At 42.4% G+C, this 22,859-nt stretch overlaps 1 protein-coding gene across 1 annotated transcript in view; it reads right to left on the bottom strand.

Annotated features, from left to right (window-relative positions):
- SHISA9 (shisa family member 9) overlaps positions 1-22,859 on the bottom strand; it is a 664,814-nt gene that overhangs the window by 70,820 nt on the left and 571,135 nt on the right. Inside the window, exon 5 of the transcript XR_004666778.3 lies at positions 19,463-19,594. The gene's annotated coding sequence lies outside the window, so the exon portion shown is untranslated. The remainder of the gene's footprint in view (positions 1-19,462; positions 19,595-22,859) is intronic.

The following is a 22,859-nucleotide window of genomic DNA, read 5'->3' as shown; positions in this document are numbered from 1 at the left end:
TAGTAAGAAACACAGTATTTGGGGCATTGGGTCAATAAAAGAGCCATGACCTCATTAGAATGTACCTCCTACCTATCAGAGCCCCGTGTGTCTCAGATATCAGGGGTCATGAAAAACCATTACCTTTTCCCTTCCTGATCTCGCTGTTCTGCCTCAGGTAGCCAAGAGTGAATTCTTCACGGGAATTTTGTCTGGAGTCTGGCCAGTGCTATTGCAATCCTGCATCTTGGTGTGGTTTGAAATTATTTTAACAGAAATAAGGCACTGTAAAAAATCAGGTGCCTCTAGATTTCCACCCTCACTACCCAGAAATCTGTAATAGCTTTGTGATCTAAAAGAATGGTATTGGGGGCAGTGTCTTATTCTCCTCCAACTGATGATGAGTGTCATTTCTGAAACACTTCATTGTTTCAAAAGCACTTTATATGCATTATCTCAGCTCATTCATCCAGTTTCTGAGCACCTGTTATGTGCCAAGCAATAGGGACACAGAGTGAATGACACATTCCCTTCTCCTCCACTTTTCCCCCTTAAAACTCTCCAATAGCTTTACATAACACTTAGAAAAATAATTCAGATCTATCCTCTTGCAGCAGGAGCTGGCCCTTTCTATCTCTCCAATCTCATCTCTGCACACTCTGTTCATTCTCCACTTCTCTCTAGCCACAGAGGCCTCTGGCTGTTTCTCAAACATACTAAACTCCTTCCAACCCCAGAACCTGCTATTCCTTTACCCTGCAATGCTCTTTCTTCATATTCATATAACTCGCTGTTTCTTGTCATTCAAATCTCAGCTTAAATGTCTCCTGCCAGAAAGGTCAAAACATTCTGCTTTAAATGATCAAATATTGGAAACAAAAGCATTTTGCCCCAACCAAAGTATTGTTTGTGATAGCTGCAATCAGTCCATTAGTTGAACAATAATTAGTAAGTTTCCCACTCTGAGTCAGGTGCTATGTTAGATACTGTGGATACAGTGGTGAATGGCTTACATGGGTCCGGCTTCTTGGAGTCTACATGCTTTTGGCAGCCGACAGTCTTCAAACAGACAAGACCTCAACAAAAGGTGGGCAGTAGAGGTGAGATAAGATGATGTCAGCCTACAAAGCATGCCGTAATGTTCTAAAAATCCCTTGCCAAGAGCACCCATTTGTTTCCCCGCTTTGATTTCTAATCTGCTCATTTAGGAGCTCGGATTCTGAAGTAAAAAGGATTAATTTTCAAAGTGACCCAGAGGCTCTCCAAGAACACCGTTAACCTTACCTGTTTAGGAACATGGCCTGCTTCCCAGCTCCAATTCCAGGAGTGATTCACCTTATTTAAGTGAGAACACAGAGGCTCCAGCACATTTTCCCCAGTGCTCGCCCACAGAATGTTGCTGGGGAAGCTGTATTTGACATTTACTTTTCCCTTCCTTGTGAGGAAATTGACTAGGGCTGGTTATCATGGTGACACCGGAACAGAGAGCCTTGCCTGATGCTCCAAGGGAAGGTTTTCTTTGTTCTTCCTTCTTGGTGCAGGAGGAGTGAGGTGGGTAGGGACAAAGGTGGGGTCTGGAATCTAAAACAGGCAGATACTTCTATTCAAAAGGTCACTAGCTCTGGTTTAAAATCCCAGCCCTTAGCTGGACATGGTGGCTTATGCTTGTTATCTCAGTACTTTGGGAGGCTGAGGCAGGAGGATTGCTTGAGCCCAGGAGTTCGAGACCAGCCTGGGCAACATAGAGAGACCCCTATCTCTGAAAAAAAATAAAAATAAATAAATAAATAAATAAATATTTAAAAATCCCAGGCCAGGTGCAGTGGCTCATGCTTATAATCCCAGCACTTTGGGAGGTCGAGGCGGGTGGATCTCTTGAGATCAGGAGTTTGAGACCAGCCTGGCCAATATGATGAAACCCCGACTCTACTAAGAATACGAAAAAATGAACCAGGCCTGCTGGCGTGCACCTGTAATCCTAGCTACTTGGGAGGCTGAGTCAGGATAATTGCTTGAACCCCAGAGGCGGAGGTTGTAGGAGCTGAGATGGTGCCACTTCACTTCAGCCTCGGTGACGGAGTGAGATTCAGTCTCAATACCAACAAAAAATCCAGCCCTCTTATGAGTAAGCTACGTAATCTCAACAGGTTACTTGACACTTGTTAGCCTCAGTTTCACCATCAGGAAAGTCTCCAAAAGGTTAAAAAAAAAAAGGCTCTGAAAAGTAAATAATTATTCCTTGAGGTGCTTAGGACAATTTCTGTTACACAACATGGTAATCAGTGTTTTCTAGTTTTGTGGCTACTGGCACCGTCATCCTCGTTACCATCATCATCATCATTGTCATTATCACCAATGGATTCCCAGTAGCCTCCCAAAGTGCTGGGATTACAGGCTTATTTTTTTTGAGACAGAGTTTCACTCTTGTCACCTAGGCTGGAGTATAATGGCACTATCTCAGCTCACTACAACCTCCGCCTCCTGGGTTCAAGCGATTCTCCTGCCTAGGCCTCCTGAAGTAGCTGGGATTACAAGCGCATGACACCACACCCGGCTAATTTTTTTGTATTTTTAGTTGAAGCATCTTTGTAGAGGGAAAAGCCGTGGCAAAGAACAAAGAGAGCAGTGTTCAAATTCTGACTTCACCGTTTATGAGCAAGTCTGTTAATGCATCTTTCTCAGTTTCTTTATGTAAAGAATGGAGACAATAGAGCCTATTTTTCAGGGTTTTTAAGATTCAGTGAACATAGTTACATGAAAGTATTGGGTGTATTATAAGTGCTTAACACAAATTAGTTGAACCTGAACTTCAATATACAGCTTGCAGCAATATAGCCTTTGATTTTAGGGCTGCTTCCACAGGAAAACTTAAAAGGGCCTTTATAATTAAAGAAAAAATAAGAACATTTCCCTCTCCCAAATAGTGAAAAGCAGAGAATATATTACAACCTGTATGAAATAAAGTTAACCTTTGGTTGGTTTCTCTGACATGTAATATTATCATCAGCAGTCAGTTGGCCGATCAGCACCTTCTAAGTGCTAAGTGCTTTGCCTGGCACACTACAGAAGGGAAGAAGACACAGAACGTCCTAAAGAGCTCGAGCAGATCAATACATACATTGCACCAAGAAGAAAATTGGGCAGAGAATCAGAAAGCCTGTCGTTTCCAGATGAAAGACTCAGACTCAGTTTACCCAAAGGGGCTTCAGGTTCTGTCCTCATTTGCTTTATGTATGTTTGAGACAGGCTCTTGCTCTGTTGCCCAGGCTGGGGTGCAGTGACACAATCCTGGCTCACTGCAGCCTTGACCTCACGGGCTCAAGTGATCTTCCCACCTCATCCTCCCAAGGAGCTGAGACTACAGGTGCACACCACCACACCTGGCTAATTTTTCTGTTTTTGTTTGTTTGTTTGTTTTGCAGAGATAGGGTCTGTCCATGTCACCCAGGCTGGTCTCAGGCAATCCACCCGCCTCAGCCTCCCAAAGTTCTGGGATTACAGGTGTGCATCACTGTGCCCGGCCCTCATTTCCCACCATTGTTCGACAAACACCCAACGTTCCAGCCAGCATATTGTGTTGTGCTCTTCCATGCCCCCGTAACTGCTCCTGCTATGGCTTCTGCCAACATCATCTGTTCCTAAACTTTCTTTGCCTCTTTATCTTCACAAACTCAGCTGCAGCCAAACATCTCCCAGGGATGCCCTTTTTGACTTACTATCTTGTATGTCTACTATATTCCTACCATATGAAATTGACATCTTTTAGGTTAAAGTGGTTGAATATTGCCAATTTCATTCGATTTAACCAGACCCCTGGTATCCCATGCATGCCTCTTTTTACACTGTCCACTGCAGTGTCAACACAGGCAATGGTGTACATATGTAGGCTCTGGAGTCTGACTTCCTTGTTCCAATCCCAGATCTGCTACTTACCTGCACTGTGACCTTGGGAATGTTACTTAACCACTCTGTGCCTCAGTTTCCCCATTTATGTAATGAAGGTAATAGAATCTATCTCATAGCATTCACGGGGGATTGTATTTGTTTGCTCTCACGCTGCTAATAAAGACATACCTGAGACTGGGTAATTTATAAAGGAAACAGGTTTAATTGACTCACAGTTCCACATGGCTGGGGATGTCTCACAATCATGGTGGAAGGCAAGGAATGAATGAGAGCCAAGCGAAAGGGGAAACCACTTATAACATCATCAGATCTCATGAGACTTATTCACTACCATGAGAACAGTATGGGGGAAACTGCACCCATGATTCAATTATCTCCCACTGGATCCCTCTCACAACACATGGGAATTATGGGAGCTACAATTCAAGATGAGATTTGAGTTGAGACACAGCCAAGCCATATCAGGGATCAAGTGAGAAAAAAAATATATACACACACAGTCATACATCGCTTAACAACAGAGATACAAGTCTAAAGAATGCATCGTTAGGCAGGGCACAGTGGCTCATGCCTGTAATCCCAGCACTTTGAGAGGCTGAGGTGGGTGGATCACCTGAGGTCAGCAGTTCAAGACCAGGCTGGCCAACATGGTGAGACCCTGCTTCAACTAAAAATACAAAAAAAATTAGCCGGGTGTGGTGGCATGCGCTTATAATCCCAGCTACTTCAGGAGGCCTAGGCAGGAGAATCGCTTGAACCCAGGAGGCGGAGGTTGTAGTGAGCTGAGATAGTGCTATTATACTCCAGCCTAGGTGACAAGAGTGAAACTCTGTCTCAAAAAAAATAAGCCTGTAATCCCAGCACTTTGGGAGGCCGAGGCGGGCAGATCACGAGGTCAGGAGACCGAGACCACCCTGGCTAACATGGTGAAACCCCGTCTCTACTAAAAATACAAAAAATTAGCCAGGTGTGGTGGCAGGCGCCTGTAGTCCCAGCTACTCAGGAGGCTGAGGCAGGAGAATGGCATGGGCCCGGGAGGCGGAGCTTGCAGTGAGCTGAGATCATGCCACTGCACTCCAGCCTGGGCAACAGAGTGAGACTCCGTCTCCAAAAAAAAAAAAAAATAATAAAAATTAAAAATAAATAAATAAATAAATAAGAATGCATTGTTAGGTGATTGGATCATTGTGCAAACACCGTAACTTTTACATACACAAACTTAGATGATATCACCTACTACATACTCAGGATATATGGTACAACCTATTACTCCTAGACTACAAATCTGTACAGCATGTTGCCATATGAAATACTGTAGGCAGCTGTAACACTGGTAAGTATTTGTGTATCTAGACATATCCAAACATAGAAAAAGTACAGTAAAAAGAGAATACTATAATCTTATGGGAATATTGTATATGCAACAGTAATGTATATGTAAGAGGGTACTTATAGGATCAGCTATTAGTCATGAGAATAAAGAAGACTTCATATGAAAGCTTCCCAGATGACAGAGAAAAATGCAGCATTTATGTTGAAGTATGACAGTGGGTCAATAACAGTTCATAATTAATAACTAAAACACTGTCCTTAAATAGACATTTCACATTCTTTGACATAAAATTATAACTAATTCCTTTTTTTTTTGCATTTTGAGGAATTTTGATATCCTTTGACCATATATATTTAATCTGGGGGGAAGAATGGTCGGGAGGTAAAGCCATTAGGGGCTCAGGTGGAAAGAGTGGGGAAGGATGACTGTGGAGGCCAAGTTCACTGGCTAACAAACCCCCCTGGTGGTCCATTATCTTCCTGAAACATCAGATGAAAGGGTTTGAATGAGCACTAGCATTTACTACTTTGGATATAGTCAAGTTCAAGTATTGACCTTGTTAAAAGTTCTCTTTTGTCTCACTGAGTGAGATCCCTTGCTTTAAAAGAGATTCTCCTTTCTGATTCCAAAGTGTCCCTGCCATCCAGCACTTTCTCAAGTAATTGCATTGGCCCAACCCAAACTGTCTTGGCCCAAATGCACATGGAGCTAGTCCTCTGTATCCAAGGGTTACATGTTGCAGATTCAACCAACCACAGTAGCAAATATCCAGGAAAAACAGATAACAATATAACAATGAAAATAATGGAAACTTAAAAACAATGCAGTATAGTATCTATTTACATAGCATTTACATTATGTTAATATTATAAGTAATCTAGAGATGATTTAAAGTATATGGAGTGATAAAGTTTGGATGTCCCACCCAAATCTCATGTTGAATTATAATCCCAAATGTTGGAGGTGGGGTCTGGTGGCAGCCTTTTGGATCATGGGGGCAGATCCATCATGAATGGCTTGGGCCGTCCCCTTGGTGATAAGTGAGTTCTCTGTCTGAGTTCTTGAAAGATCTGGTCATTTAAAAGTGTGTGGCAGCCCCTGCCTCCTTCCTGCTCCCACTACGTGAGACACCTGCTCCCTCTTCATTTTCTGCCATGATTGTAAGATTCCTGAGGCCTCGCCAGAAGCAGATGCTTATGTGATGCTTCCTGTATGCCCTACAGAACTGTGAGCCAATTAAAACTCTTTTCTTTATAAATTACCTAGTCTCAGGTATTTCTTTGTAGCAATGCAAGAACGGCCTAACACACAGAGATATGTATAAGTTATATGCAAATATTATGTCATTTCACATATGCAACTTGAGCATCTGCAGATTTTGGTATCTGCCAGGGTCCTGGAACAAATCCCTCTCAGATAGCAAGGGATGACTGTACAAGCAATGAAGAAAGAGGTGGAAACCATTCATTCAGGAAAGGAACCAGAAAAATGGCTGGCAACTACTTAGCCTAGCCTGGTGCAGAACCAAGAAGCAAATATCTTTAAGGGAAAGAAGTGGGCTGAGTGCGGTGGCTCACGCTTGTAATCCCAGCACTTTGGGAGGCCAAGGCAGGTGGATCACCTGAGGTCGGGAGTTCATGACCAGCCTGACTAACATGGAGAAACCTCATCTCTACTAAAAATACAAAATTAGCTGGGTGTGGTGGCGCATGCCTGTAATCCCAGTTACTCTGGGGGCTGAGGCAGGAGAATCACTTGAACCTGGGAGATGGAGGTTGCGGTGAGCTGAGATCATGCCATTGCACTCCAGCCTGGGCAACAAGCGCAAAAATCCATCTCAAAGAAAAAAAAAGAGAAAGAAAGTATAGAGAGGATTATTGCAGATCCCCACTAAGCATTTGCTATGCTAGGCTCTAGAGTAGATTTTTATGTGCATTCTACTAAAAAAAGGAATGGTTCCAGAAAATATTTCTTTCCATTTTATAAGTGGGCAAAAACAAATCAGAAATGATATGGAGTAAAAATGTGTTGGCGAGAAGTCTAAAATTATTTCAAAATAATAAGTTAAACCAAGTGGATAGATGTCAGTCTGCCACCTGGATGCTGACTCTCGGTTGCAAGTGACAGAAACCGAAGGATTTTCAGAGAAGTAGGGTACTAGGATTATTCCTGGAAGCCAAGACAGTAATGTGGCTGGGCCTCAGGTCTAATTGGAATCAAGGACTTCTGAGTGCTCTCATGAAAATCTCTTCTCTCAATCCTTCTCCTATCTTAATGGCTGTTTTATTTTCAATCTCTCTACCCAGTCTAGCTTTCACCATTTCGCTGGTCCATGTGAAAGCGTACATACATACCAACATGTTCCAAGTCTCTTTCTGAGTTCTAGATCCCCATTCTCAGGGAAGGATTCTGCCTGTATCAGATGCCCACCCATGAACCATCTGGAATCAACTCCGTGCAGGAATGGGGTCCCCTGTTTCTAACATGGAAGCCTCTAGGGTAACCCTCCAGATGAAGTGGAGAAAGGGTGTCTAGGCAGACAGTATGGGAGTGAAACAATAGAATATTATTCAACCATAAAAAATAACAAAATTCTGTCATTTGCAGCAATATGGATGGAACCAAAGGTCATTATGTTACATGAAGTAAGTCAGGTAAAGAGAGATAAACATCTGAGATTCTCACTCATATACAGGAGCTTAAAAAGTGGATCTCATAGAGATAGAGAGTAGAATGCTGGTTACCAGAGGCTGGGAAGAAAAGGCAGTGTGGAGAGATGAAGAAAAGTTGGTTAAGGGGTACAAAAACACAGAAGCAATATGTTTTAGCATTTGATAGCACAAAGGGAAATTAGAGTTAACAATAACTTATTGTATATTTCAAAATACCTAGAAGAGAAGAATTGAAATGTTCTCAACACAAAGAACAGATAAAAGTTTGAGGTGATGAATGTTCTATTTACCCTCATTTGATAATTACACGCTTTATACAGGTATCGAAATATCACAAGTACCCTCAAAATATATCACAAGTACCCTCAAAATATGTACAATTGTTATATATCAATAAAAAAGGAAAAAGGGAAGCAATATGGTATGAGAACAAGGGCTTACCCTCAATGATAGACTGGATAAAGAAAATGTGGCATATATACACCGTAGAATACCATGCACCCATAAAAAAGAATGAGCTCATGTCCTTTGCAGGGACACGGATGAAGCTAGAAGCCATCCTTCTCAGCAAACTAACACAGGAACAGAAAACCAAACACTGCATGTTCTCACTCATAAGTGGGAGTTGACCAATGAGAACACATGGACACAGGGAGGGGAACATCACACACCAGGGCCTGTCGGGGGGTGCGGGGCAAGGGGAGGGAAAGCATTAGGACACATACCTAATGCATGTGGGGCTTAAAACCTAGATGACGGGTTGATAGGTGCAGCAAACCACCATGGCACATGCATACCTATGTAACAAACATGCATATTCTGCATATGTATCCCAGAACTTAAAGTTAAAAAAAAAAAAAAGAACAAGAGGCTTAGTGTTGTTACTGCAGCATCACTTGACTGATACACATACCATGCAGGAGCTTACTGACATGGTTTGCCTCTGTGTCCCTGCCCAAATCTCATGTCGAATTATAGGCCCCAGTGTTGGAGGAGAAACCTGGTGGGAGGTGATTGGATCATGGGAGTGGACGTCCCCCTTGCTGCTGTTCCTGTGATAGCAGGTGAGTTCTCCCGAGATCTGGTTGTTTAAAAGTGTATAGCAACTCTTCCCCACGCTTCCTGCTCATCCAGCCATGTAAGACCTGTCTCCTTCCTCTTCACCTTCCACCACGATTGTAAGTTTTCTGAGGCCTCCCCAGCCATGCTTCCTGTACAACCTGCCACACTGTGAGCCAATTAAATCTCTTTTCTTTATAAATTACCCAGTCTCAGATAGTTTTTTACAGCAATGTGAGAACGGACTAATACACTTACTATACAGCCAGAGAGGCAACATTCACCAATTAACAACTGCTAATTTCTGAGGGCTGGCTGGAAGCATGCTAGGCACTCAGATTTGGCTGTGAGTTGGAGCCGCTTGAGAGGAAGAGGAGGAAGACCACCAGTTATGCATGTGAAGTCCATGTCCTGTACTAGTGCTGTAGAGGCACACATCTCATTGAGCTCTTATGCCCATTGTGCTGATGTGGGAACCGAGGCTTGGAGAGGTGAAGTTACAATTGTACAAGTGGTGAAAAAAATTATAAAAGCTGTACAATTTCCAAAGCTTTTATCACACTTATTTCGGAAAAACTCTCAAACTATGTTTCTCCTCTAGTCTCACACTACCACAACAACAATCATCAACATGGAAGGCTTCTGTGACCAAATATATGGGTTTTTTTCCTCCACACGCCAAGCAGGGAACACCAGCTGGGTGTGCTCTAATTTGATTCTTACACCATCCACCTGGAGATAGCATCAGATGCCACTGATTGAGGGCTCAGTTCCCAAGACTGCCCCCTCACCCCTACCCCAGACACCAGTCGTGAGCCCAGGCCTCTGAAATTTCTGACCAGCTTCAAACTGGGGTTCCCAAGAATCCCTCCTTGAATCTAATTAATTTACTGGAGCATCTCACAGAGTTCAGGGAAATGCATTTATCAGTTTATTGTAAAAGATATTGCAAAGGATCCAAATGAAGAGATGTATAGGGTGAGGTATGGGAGAAGGGACACAGAGCTTCCATGCTCTCCCTGGGGACCACCCTTCAGAAACCTCCACATGTTCAGTTATCCAGAAGATCTCTGGACCCAGTTCTCTTGTGTTTTTAGGGAAGATTCATGACCTCAGCATTCCTTTCCCCAGGATATAAAGCAGGACTCTCTCTGGGGATGGTTGGTCTTAAGACCCACAATCAGAAAGACCGGGGAAGGATTAGAGTGAGAGGAGGGCTGGGGAAAGTCAGCGAGCTTCTGTTTCCTGAGGCCTGGCACACCTGACATTCTAACAAAAGACTGGAAAAAGGCTATGGAAGCTATGAGCCATGGATTGTGGTCAAAATCCAGTAAAATATATATATCAAAACACCACAACCCTGAATGAAGCTCATTTGTGACCCGTTCTCTGCTCCCTTGTATGTTTTTAAACTTAGAAAAAGTTCTCAGAATAAAGCTAGGCAGCAAATATTTTGTTTCCTTCCAATTTCTGTAAAGTGTTCGGTTCCACTCTGGCCTCGGGGGTGCATGCCAGTATCTCTGAGTCATGAAACCATCCCTTAAAAAATGAAAAACTGCAACCAATCCAGCCCTAAATGATTCATGGTGCTCAACATACATATTTATAGGCTACATCCAAGAGTGAAATCCACTTGAGGCTCTCTTGTTCACACCCCCACGCATCTGCAAGCCTGTATCAGGCACTTGGAAAAAGCAAAGACCCTGCCACTTTATTCACCCACATGTGTCTGTGATGGGGTTTGAACTCTCTGTGAACCACCACCACCCCTCAGAGCCAAACTCTAAGTGCCCATCTGTGGAAGCAGAGGTCTGAAATGAGAATTCTGCTCTTGGCTCCCAGTAAACATTGCTCCAGTTAGTTTTTCTCCGAGTTACATCTCAGCCTTGGGGCACCAGCCACTCTCTCACCTTAAATATCACAGAAGGGAAGCATTAGCAATAGAGTTAGACAGATCTAGGTTGGAGGATCTGCTCCTACTGACTCGGTGACCTTGGACACGTCTCTCTCTTTTTTTTCTTTTTTTTTTTTAGTGACAGGATCTTGCTCTGTTGCCAAGGCTGGAATGCAGTGGCATGAAAAGGGCTCATTGCAGCCTTGACTTCCTGGGCACAAGTGGTTCTCCTGCCTCAGCCTTCTGAGTAGCTGGGACTACAGGCATGTGCCACCACGCCAAGCTAAATTTTTTACTTTTCTGTAGAGATGGGGTCTTGCCATGTTGCTCAGGCTGGTCTTGAACTCCTGGGCTCCAGTGATCCTCCTGCCTCAGCCTCCCAAAGTGCTAGGATTACAGGCATGAGCCACCACACCTGGCCTCGAAGTGTCTCTTAATCTCTTTAAGACTTAGTGTCCTCTCTTTAAAATGGAGCTATTAATGACATAACTGTTGTTATGAGAAAAGGGTGACAGGATTTAAGGAAACCCACATGGCATGGTGAATACCCCTGGGGTAATAACAGAAGGCAGCTGATACGTCTCTAAGCCTGCAAGGGCAAGAGGAAGAGGTGGTTACTGGCATCCAGAAAAGGTAATTGTATGGAGAAGGCTGCAAGACAGGCACTATGGTCTTCAGTAGATACAGTTAAATCACCCATGGTGACTTGGCAGGGAAACAGCCAACAGACTAAATACCCGGACTGCATTTTACCCTCTTCTCTGACTTCTGCTGATGCCTCCCAATGGTTGAATCCATCTAGAAGCTGGAGAGCAAGAGGACCTAGTCAGTCTGTACAGGTTAGCATTCCAGCCCCAGGGCAGGAATGGAAAAAGCACAGATGTGGATCTGGAAGGGCCAGTGGAAGACATTCAGCTCAAGTACCCAATGGAGGAAGGAATGCATGTAAAGAGTGCTGTGTCAGTGGTTGGCATGTGATAAGTGTTCAAAAAACATTGGCCCTGATTATTCAATCAAAGTATTTATGAGATCTCTTAATGAGATCTCTCTTAATGAGATATCTACCATCTTGTGATTCATTTCCACTTCAATTTTGAAATTCAATTTCATAGAAATTTGGGGGAAAGATAGCTTCCATTTTCAGTGTTATTTGCTTTGCAGATTTGCAGATCCTCATCACTGTGGCAATGACCTCTGACACCTTTGACCTTCCCTCCCAGAGAAGGCATTCACTCATTCATTCATTCATTTGCTCAACAATAATTTACCCAGTAGCCTCTATGTGCCGGGCATGGTACAAGGCACTGAGGACACAGTGGTAGACATAAGACTGGTCTCACAGTGTTTACAGGGCAGACACACATAAGCTGTCAGTTACAAAACAGCGTGTGAATGTGAGACGGAGAAAGGAGAGGAGGCTGTGGTGGAAGCAGAGGGGAGGCACCTCTACAGCATGGTTGAGGACAGCCTGACACCATCACTGCTAAAGTTAAAAGTGAATGAGTAAAACATACAGTCAGATGGAAGGAGTACATTGTAATGTTTGCTAGCACAGCAGAGTGACTATAGTTTACAAAATGAGTTGTACTTTTTCCAAATAGCTAGAAGACCTTCAATGTACCCAACATATAGAAATGATAAATATGATAAATACTTGGGTGATGGGAAAAAATACAAGAATGTCATGAAAATTCTAAATCATGTAAGTAAAGTACACAGAGAATACTGCCTGGCCAAAAACAAATTGGAAATCAACGCTCAGGGGTTCGCAAAGACAAGCTTTTCAGAAAGGAAGATCAGTCTTTAATTGCAAAGGTTTGAGGCTTAGCAAAAGCGGTTGTTCAGCCCCAACTCTGGTGTCTTTCCGACTCTTTGGTGTCTTTCCAGCTTTGTGGTTGGGTGTGTGTTTAAATGAGTAAGATTAGGGTGGTTCCTAATTGCTTATAGAAAAAAGGCTTTTGTTTATATGCTGAGCACATTCTTTTCTAACAAATTAGCTTGACAAAACTGAACAGAGACTTGTTTCTGACCCTCCCAAGGCAATTAAACATAAGTGTTTTACCCTGTCTACAACCCCTCCACCGCCTTCTGAGTTTCTTCTGCCAAGGAGTGATTTGCAGGGGATGGACTCACATATAGCTTGTCTTCTAGCAAAGGGATCACTGGTTTTAGGAGCTCTACTCTTGGTGGTTTTCTTGCGCCATTCTCAGCCCCTTATCTCTAGCTGCCTATGAAAGAAAGCTTCCAAAGCAGCTTGGATGAGAGGCTCCAGAGGGTGCAAAACATTGTGTGGTAGAAAAAGCACAGGTGAAAAATGGCAAGACCCTAGCATGCCCCTTCCTGTGTCATCAGGGAATAGCAGAGGAAAAATGGAAGTGGGGTTGCCCTGACCAATTGTTCTGAGATAGATGTGCCAGGAACCTCAAGGTTCTGAGTGACCAGCAAGGTGCACGCTGACACAGTGGGGAGTGCATTCTCTCCCTGTTCCCCAAGCCTAGAGAAATAACTACCAAATATTTCCTGTATTCAAGAGAGGCCAAGAGTGACTGAGGCCTGGAGTGGTCCTGGTTTTGACCAGATGAAATAGAGCAGTTCTCAGGAGGAGCTGGCACCGACTGCTAATGACGTCTTCGGCATGATGTCACTCCACATGCCCCAGAACTTAGCCTCAACCCCCTGAGAAAAGAGAGAATAAAAACCCTAAACAGCCCAAGCCTTGTTTTCTCTGCATGTTAGAATTGAGGCTCAAAACAAAAATTAAGGTATTTCAGAGAATAAAAAAGCCCACTACACCTCACACCAAGCAAAACATGGGTGCAGGAGTGAGAAGAGGTAGGCCTAGGGGTCTAGTCTTTGCTGTTAGTTAATAGCTATGAGATCCCATTTTTCAGATTATAAAACTGAGGCACAGAGAGGTTAAGTAATATGCCAAAACCAATGCAGCTAGTAAGTGGCCAAGGCAGAATGTGAATTCAGATCAGTCCGCCTCCTAAGCCATCTTGTCTTAACAGACACTATTCTATCTTCTGAGAAGAACATAGGAAATGGAACCAGGAAATGGAATCCCACCACTGTTGGTCCAATTTTCACACATGTGGGAATCCCTGACAAAGGGAATAGAACTGAACCAGCTTTACCAAACCGCCAGTGAACCTGACAATTGTATTGCGATGGCATGGGCTGCATGACGTCATTTCTGGTCATGTCTCTGGACTCCCTGTTTTCCAATTAATCACATCCTCATGCAGCCGTGATGAAGGGAATATAACTGCTGCAAACTAGCTCGTGATTAGCATGTTATGGAGTTAACAGGTGAATAATGAAAGCATATATATATATATATAAAAAATTAATTGCATGATGAAATGGAGGGTTCTAAATGATGTAGGTGAGTGCAGATTACCTGGTGGAATATACATTATTTTTAGCAAGTGTTTCAGTGACATCTCCTAGAGTCAGCTTATTGGATTTTATAAAAGAAAATTTGCAGCAACAAATTCTGGGGCCCCTTGTATAAGCCTCAGCAAAATCAAGGCAGTATGGGATATAGGCTGAATAAGGGCATCCAAAGCATGTCTTTACCTTAATACCCAGACCTATGAATATGCTAGCTACATGGCAAAAGTGGCTTTGCAGACATGATGGAGTTAAGAATCTTGAGACAGGGAGATTATCTTGGATTATCCAAGAGGTCTCACAGTAATCACAGGGGCCCTTAAAAGAGGGAAGCTGGAGAGTTAGATTCAGAGTCAGTGAAAGGGACGAGACAAAGGAAACTGATAGGCGCCGTGCAGGACCATAAGCCGAGGAATATGAGCAGCTGTTAGAAGCTGGAAAAGGCAAGGAATGGGATTCTTCCAGTAGGAGGCCCTGATGACACCTTTATTTTCACCCCATGAAAATAATTTAGAACTTCTAAACAGACACAGACCTGTAAACATGACAGACTTGTGTTGTTTTAAGACACAAAGTTTATGGTAATATTCCACAGCAGCAATAGGACACTAATACAATGTGTTACCTGCAGAAACATCAGATGCACTAATGGTGGATCAGAATCGCTCAGGTGGCTTATTGAGTACAGGTCCCCAAGCACCACTCCCAGATATTAGGATTCATTAGATCCAAGTCCAGCCATCGAGCCCGCATTCTTAACACCCTTTCTTTTCCGATTATCTAGCCTGTACCGATGTAGAAAGGCTAAGTAATACTCATGTAAGAAGATGAAATCCAGAAAGATCTGTCGTTTTTCAAAAGCTGGGTGAAGGTTTATGGAATATGTTTGGCAGAAGTACTAACTAAATCATAAATTAATTTTTTACAAAATCCTAGACTATTAGAGTGGAACAGACCTTCCAGGATGATCTAGTTCAATGCTTGCATTTTACAGCTGCAGGAACTGATGCACAAGGAAGTCCAGTGTTTCTAGGGGGTAAACTATTATAGAGTTCAAGTCTGGCCTAGAGGAGTCCAGACCTATAGGACCCTAAGAATTAGGTCAAAAGGGATTTGACCTAAACAACAGGGAAAGCCTGGTTCTTAGGGTGTGATCTTTTGCTTTGTGAACACAGCACTGATTTGCAAGTGTATATTTTTTTCTTAAGATTCCAGACAATTCCATAAAGAAGCCCCAAAACTCTCAGCACCAAGAGGTGAGCTTTGGAGACAATCTTTGAAACAGAAAACATAAGAAACAGGAGGATGCCCCTCAGTGACTCAGGATCTCTTTTATGTGTTTTGAAATATACACAGACATGAGATGCTGTCAAGACCCCAACATGTTTCCCCGGCAGGTGCCTTTTTCAGTTAAAGAAACAACCGGATGGAAGAGAGACAGAAAGGATTTCAGAGGAAAACGCGATGTCGCTCAAACAAAACAGGATCCATGATCAGAATGTAGCAGGTCCCCAGAAAATAAGAGGGAGAGAAAACCAACACAGTCTAGTCTTTTGTTTATTTTACTTATTTTCTGAGATGGAGTCTCGCTCTGTTTCCCAGGCTGCAGTGCAATGGTGTGATCTCAGCTCACTGCAACCTCCACCTCCCGGGTTCGGGCCATTCTCCTGCCTCAGCCTCCCAAGTAGCTGAGATTATAGGTGCACATCGCCATGTCTGGCTAAGTTTTGTATTTTTAATAGAGAAGGGGTTTTACCATGTTGGTCAGGCTGGTCTTGAACTGCTGACCTCAAGTGATCCACCTGCCTCGCCTCCCAAAGTGCTGGGGTTACAGGCATGAGCCATCGCGCCTGGCCCAATATAGCCTTTGAAGTGCACATTTCAATTGGCATTCTGCATTGGGAAATACTTTTGTTTTGTTTGTGGAAGAAGGAAAGGAGAGAGAAAATGTGTGGTGCAAAGAGGCTTTGAAATGACTTGCCTTTGGGGCCAGGTTGGGATCTCTTTCTCCAGGCTCACCTCCCCCCACCACCTTTTTCACTTTATGGTCCAAACACATCATAGTTCCCTGCACTTGCCATGTTGTTTCAAGCCTCTGTGATTTTACTTGGATTGCTCTGTCTGCCTTAGAATTCTTTTTCTTTCCTTTTGCATGGCAAAATCCATTTCCTTTTCCTTTTTCTCTATCACTTTCTCTGAGAGAGATTTTCTAATAACTTTTGCCCAGTCTGTGTAAGGTACCTTCCCATGTGACCCAACAATGTCCTGTGCCTCTATCACAGCCCTAAGTCTACTGCATTGAAATAATTGTTTATGATTATATTTTCCAACTAGACAATGGGGTCCTTGTACACAGGGAGATCTATTACTCATTTTTTATTTCTCCAGCGACGAGTCCAGTTCCTGACACCTTGTAGGTATGCAATAAGTGTTTACCAAGACTCCTGCAGTAAACACTGGTGGACCACGTAAGAACATTGTTCAAAAGAAAAAAAGGCTGGGCGCAGTGGCTCACGCCTGTAATCCCAACACTTTGGGAGGCCGAGGCGGGCGGATAATGAGGTCAGGAGATCGAGACCATCCTGGACACAGTGAAACCCCGTCTCTACTAAAAAATACAAAAAATTAGCTGGGTATGGTGGTGGGCGCCTGTAGTCCCAGCTACTAGGGAGGCTGAGGCAGGAGAATGGCGTAAACCAGGGAGGCGGAGCTTGCAGTGAGCCGAGATCACGCCACTGCACTCCAGCCTGGGCGACAGAGCTAGACTCCATCTCAAAAAAAAAAAAAAAAAAAAAAACACACACACAAAACAGGCGTGCTTGAGGCTGAATGACAAAATTCAATCAAAGAACAAGAGGGGCTAAAGTGGGATGGGAGGGAGGGTCTGTAGAGTCCTGATCCCTGGGTGTCCCCTTTCAAACAGCAGGAAATTCCATCAAACACCACATAAGCCAAAGTATGAACTTTGACTTACCATGACTGACTTTGAATTTCAAATCCTCCTAAGCACTTTAATAATGCAGTAAAATATCCTCTGAAACACCAGGGGTTCAGTCTAGGTCCTGTTACTCTCTGTACAGAAAGCCAATCACTGGGACAACGGTTATTGCTAAGGAAGAAGACTTTAATTGGGTGCTGCAGCTGAGGAGATGGGAGCTTAGTCTCAAATCCATCTCCCTAACAGACTAAAATTAGGGGTTTATATAGCAGGAAGGAAATGTAACTTGGGAGGGGTAAGGAAGCAATCAGGATGAATAAGTGGTCTGGCTTCTCATTGCCTGGATGTGATGATCTGGTGAGTTTCAGCTCTTTGATACTTTTTGAAAGTCTGGGGCAGGGGAGTGGGGATCCTTTCCTGAGGAAGGAACTCTGATAAAACAAATGTAAGCTTCAAGCTTTAAGACCAGAAGGGTCAATTTCTATGTTTACTGGGAGGAAAAAAAACCAAACTGTCAATGGCAGGGGTCTCCCCCAACCCTCAGGCCGCAGACGGGTGGTAGTCTGTAGCCTGTTAGGAAACGGGCCACACAGCAGGAGGTGAGCAGTGGGCAAGCAAAGCTTCATCTTTATTTACAGCCGCTCCCCATAGCTGGCATTACTACCTGAGCTCTGCCTCCTGCCAGATCAGCAGCAGCATTCAATTCTCATAGGAGCACGAACCCTATTGTGAACTGCACATATGAGGGATCTAGGTTGCCTGTTCCTTATGAAAATCTAACACCTGATGATCTGTCACTGTCTCCCATCATGACCATATGGGACTGTCTAGTTGCAGGAAAACAAGGTCAGGACTCTCACTGATTCTACATTGTGGTGCGTTGTATAATTATTTCATTATATATTGCAATGTTATCATAATAGAAATAAAATCCGCAATAAATGTGATATGCTTGAATCATCCCAAACCATCCCCCAACAACCCGGGTTTGTGGAAAAATTGTCTTCCATGAAACCGGTCCCTGGTGCCATAAAAGGTTGGGGACTATTGGTCTATGGGACTATTGAGTTGGTTTCAATTCCATGAGTGACCGTGACTGTCTTGATCACTCCTATTTCTGCTATGCCTGACACATATTTGTCAAATGAATAAATAAATACATAATAAATGAAAGTCATGGGATACCTTTATGACCTTTGGCAAACTTCATAATCTCTTTCATATATAATTGTTTCATATATATATATAAATATATATGTGAAACATATATATCACATATATAAATATATATGTGATATATATTAAGCATATATATGTTTCCTCATTTTTGACATGGGGATAATTCCTTAGGCAAAACCCTAACATCAATCCTTGATTCCTTTTTCTCATCGCCTGTAAGCCAATCCCTAAATAAGCTCTGAGAACTCCACCTCCAAAACAAAGTCCAAATTCATCTCCATCCCTTCATCTTTCCTATCACTCCAACCCAGCCAAGTCCTTTCATCTTCTGAATGGCTGCAAAGCTTCCTAATTCATTTTCTTACTTTCATTCTTTTCCCCTACCCATAATCTATTTATTCACTAAAGAACAGCCAGATTGATTTTGTAAAATATAAAACAAATCACAGCACTCCTCTTAGAATGGAATAAAACTCCTGAGCTTGGTTTACCCAGTCCTTTATGACTGTCCTCCTACCAGTACCTACAGCTTCATCCCCTTTCATCTTCACTCCCCAAACACACAGGACCTTTTTGCTGTTCCTTCAACTCACCACGATCTTTTCAATTCAAGGCCTTTTGCACTCACTGTAACCTCTGCCTGAAATGCCCTGATTTTCACATGGTTGTCTTATTCTTGTCATTCAGACTTCTTACCTTAAAAGGCACCTCCTCAGAGAGGCCTTCCCCAGTGAGCTGCTCTAAAATAGTCACTATCTTTATCACATCAGATGATTTAATAATCCTCAGAGATTTGTTCACAGTCTTCTATTTTTATTTTATTTATTTGTTTGATGTTGCAGGTCTCCCTCACCAGGCTGTAACTCCATGGATAGAAAGTACCTTGTAATTCATGGCTAGGTCCACAGTACCTAGAACAGTTCTAATAATTCATAAATATTGGTTGGATAAATATATCAATCCCTGCATCTTAATGTAGTTTTGAATATTAAACGGTATAATTCACGTAAAGCACTTCTTAACCCACTATCTGACACATACATAACATTCAACAAATATAGTTTCTTAAATCGTATATTACTTTGCATTAAATAAAAAGTTCCCACCTTGAAGTTTCTATTTCTATATCAATTCTGTCAAAACCACTGGGTGTTGAGATCGGGGAGGTCCTCCAGGCAGAATTGACTTGTTTCTGCTTTCTATGTTTTGAGGAGTGCTACACGCCAATATTCTGTTACCTGTAGAGGAACGAAGAAGAGGGATGTAAGTCAAGATTATGCTCAGCTGCAAGTAACAGAAACCAAGAAAAAAATGATTTAAACAGGCAAGGGGTATTTTTTTCTCACACAGCAAGAAGTCAGTCTAGTGCTCATACCCAGGGCCCTTCTATCTTCCTGCATCTTCATCCTTCTTGTTAGGGCTTCTGAGTATGGCCACATATACTGCACATTGCACAGCATCAGGCAGTGGCACATTCATTTCTTACTGTATATAAATAGCACTATCTGGTATTACACAATATGTATCATATATGTGCTTCTGGTTGCAAGAATGATGTTGCATCTCCAGGCATTGCATCCAAATTCCAAACAGTAAAAAATCAGATGCAAGAATAGCTGTGTTATTTAAAAAACACACACACAAACAAACAACTTTCCTGTGGCTACTAGTAGATTTACTGAAGTCCAGAGAGGTAAGACTTAGCTGAGGAAAATTGCTTCCCTGAACAATATAAGAGTTTTATTACCTAGCAAACAAGTGGGAGGGATAACTATTAGGTAGGCAATTGGCAGTATCTTCTAGAGAAAGACTGCATTAGACAGTTGACAGCTTAATGAAGAGTGTTGGTATGACAGAAGAAACTGAGGAAGGGTGGGTATTTCAGGGACTCTGGGAAAGGTCAGAAAAAGGAAAAATCAATTATTTAACTTAGTGGGCCAAATCCAAGAAGGCATGTTTAATCACAAATTCCAAAGGGAACTTTGATAAGAATTAAAATCAGTCACAGTTCTGCTTCCAGTCAACATGGATTAAGTTTACTTTCTCACCTGAAACATACCCCTCAAAAAAAAAAAAAAAAGAAAGAAAGAAAGAAAAGAAAAAGTAAAAGGAACAAAAAGAACAAAGAAAATAAACCTTATCAGACATGTGAAGTAATTACTCTAAAGAGAAGTATCTTGCCTTGGTAATGGAAAATAGTCCAAATCAGCCCAAGACTGAGCACTGTTCTAGTCCTGCCTAACAAATATTAAAAGCAAAATCTGATAGAATAAAACTTTTCCAAGTAATTTAACTGTGCCCCATAACAAAACTCAAGAATACTTACAGAGACAGAAAGGTAGTCAGAATCCAACAAGGCATAATTTACAATGACTGGCATCTAATCAAAAATTAACAGGCATATAAAGAAGCAGAAAAATATGACCCATAGTGAGGAGAATAATTAAATAATCAAAACTGATCCAGCACTGGCCTAGATGTTAGAATTAACATGCAAGGACATTAAAATCGTTATTATAACTGTATTCAAGATATCAAAACTTTGAATAAATACGTGGGAAATAGTAAAAAGACATGGACATTCTTGAGATGAAAACTACAATGTAAGAGATTTTAAAAACAGTAGATGGAATTAATGGGAGATTAAACATGACAGAAGAAAAGACTTGAAGACATAGCAAGAGAAACTATCAAAAATGAAATTAAAAGAGAAAAGATCATTTAAAAATTTTAGCAGAGGCCGGGCATTGTGGCTCATGCCTGTAATCCCAGCACTTTGGGAGGCCGAGGTGGGCGGATCACGAGGTCAGGAGATCAAGATCTTCCTGGCTAACATGGTGAAACCCCATCTCTACTAAAAATACAAAAATATTAACCGGGCTTGGTGGTGGGTGCCTGTAGTCCCAGCTGCTGGGAAGGCTGAGGCAGGAGAATGGCATGAACCTGGGAGGCGGAGCTTGGAGTGAGCCGAGATTGTGCCACTGCACTCCAGCCTGGGTGACAGGGCAAGACTCTGTCTCAAAAAAAAAAAAAAAAAAAAAAAATTAGCAGAGCGTTAATAAGCTCTAAATGAAGGGATGAATTCAAACAGGCAAATATATGCTTAATTGGATTCCCCAAATGAGGGGACAGAGGAGAAAAATATTTGAACAAGAGTTGCCAGAGCCAAAATTTCAGAGCTAGTTTAGATAGGAAATTGTAGTGAAAGCAAATTAGAATAAGCAAGGGTGGGTGACATTGCTTCAATTATTCACATCTGTGGGCCAGCAAGTATATGTTTTCCAGATCAATGAGCCCACTTAAAGAGTCAGAACAGGGAATGAAAACACAGCACTAAGCTCTCCTTTTCAAGAAGAGTTTATTCATATCTGCTCCCATAAAATGGAACACGCTCCTCTAGACCATCTCATTCTCCAGAAACAAGACACTTCCATGTAGAGCTTGGGTCACTCACTGACCCTTTCCTCCCTTGTCTTTGTGATTCTCTGTGAGTTACGCTAAGAAAAACAGGCAATGGTCAGTCTTTCTTTGTCCTCTCCTTGTTTTTCTTGCTATAACACTAGCTGACCCGTATCTGATATTCTGTGTAAGGAATATCTTAGATTACAGTGACTTTTGCTTATCTGTGGCTGTGTTCTCTAAGGCTGCTGTGTTACTCAGGGTGGGCTAGGCTTTGCTGCAATTAAGAGAAAGCCCTAAATTCTGGTGGATTGACACATAAAAGCTGATTTCTTGCTCACTCAAAGTCCACTGCAGGTCAGGTAGCTCCCTGGGACATTCTCTTTCATGTTTGCTCAGGGATCTGATCTACTTTCTTCCTGTGGCCACCTCAATAGATGCATTCCAAGGTTGTCACTGCAGGGGAAGCAGAGGGAGAGTTGTGCAGAGACTTTTTCCACTTCAGCTTGGAAGGAACACACATTCATCTTCTCTTAATCTACTGACTAGCATTTGTCAGTGCTTATATTCCCATGAGGAAAAAGGAGAGAGTCAGATCTAGAAAAACTCGAATAATTTAAAACAGAGTGGTGTTTCCTAAATGATGGACATAGATTGCAAGTTTGTTTGGATGTTAATAAATTAGCATTTTAAAACATTTAAAAAATGTTATACAATGTAGCAAGAACTTGTGATGACCACACGACAGCCCTTCAGTCCTCCATAGTTCAGGACTGCTGTGGCGGACAGTTCCATGCTCCATTGTCAGCCCCATATTAAGGGTGTGTTGTGTTTTCTCTCCATCAGCTGATCAACTCAGACATACACAGAAAAACAAACAATAAGATATGTGAGTCCGTGGATAAATGCCTCAGCCTTTCTATCCTCCAGAAGGACAATTCTGTGATGCATTCTAGATGGATCTTTAGGGTTCCAGCAAGACTGAACCCCAGTTGTCCACAGCAGTAACTATTTCATTAATACACTTTGATTGTCTTTCCTCCTATCCTGCCTCATTTTTCCCACTTCCTCACTTCTGTTTCTTGAAATCTTCTCTCAGCAAAC

The sequence above is a fragment of the Pan paniscus genome, chromosome 18, assembly GCF_029289425.2.
Source record: "Pan paniscus chromosome 18, NHGRI_mPanPan1-v2.0_pri, whole genome shotgun sequence".
Lineage (NCBI taxonomy): Eukaryota > Metazoa > Chordata > Mammalia > Primates > Hominidae > Pan > Pan paniscus.
Note: the sequence above shows the minus strand (reverse complement) of the source record. Positions and strands in the feature narration are given on the sequence as shown.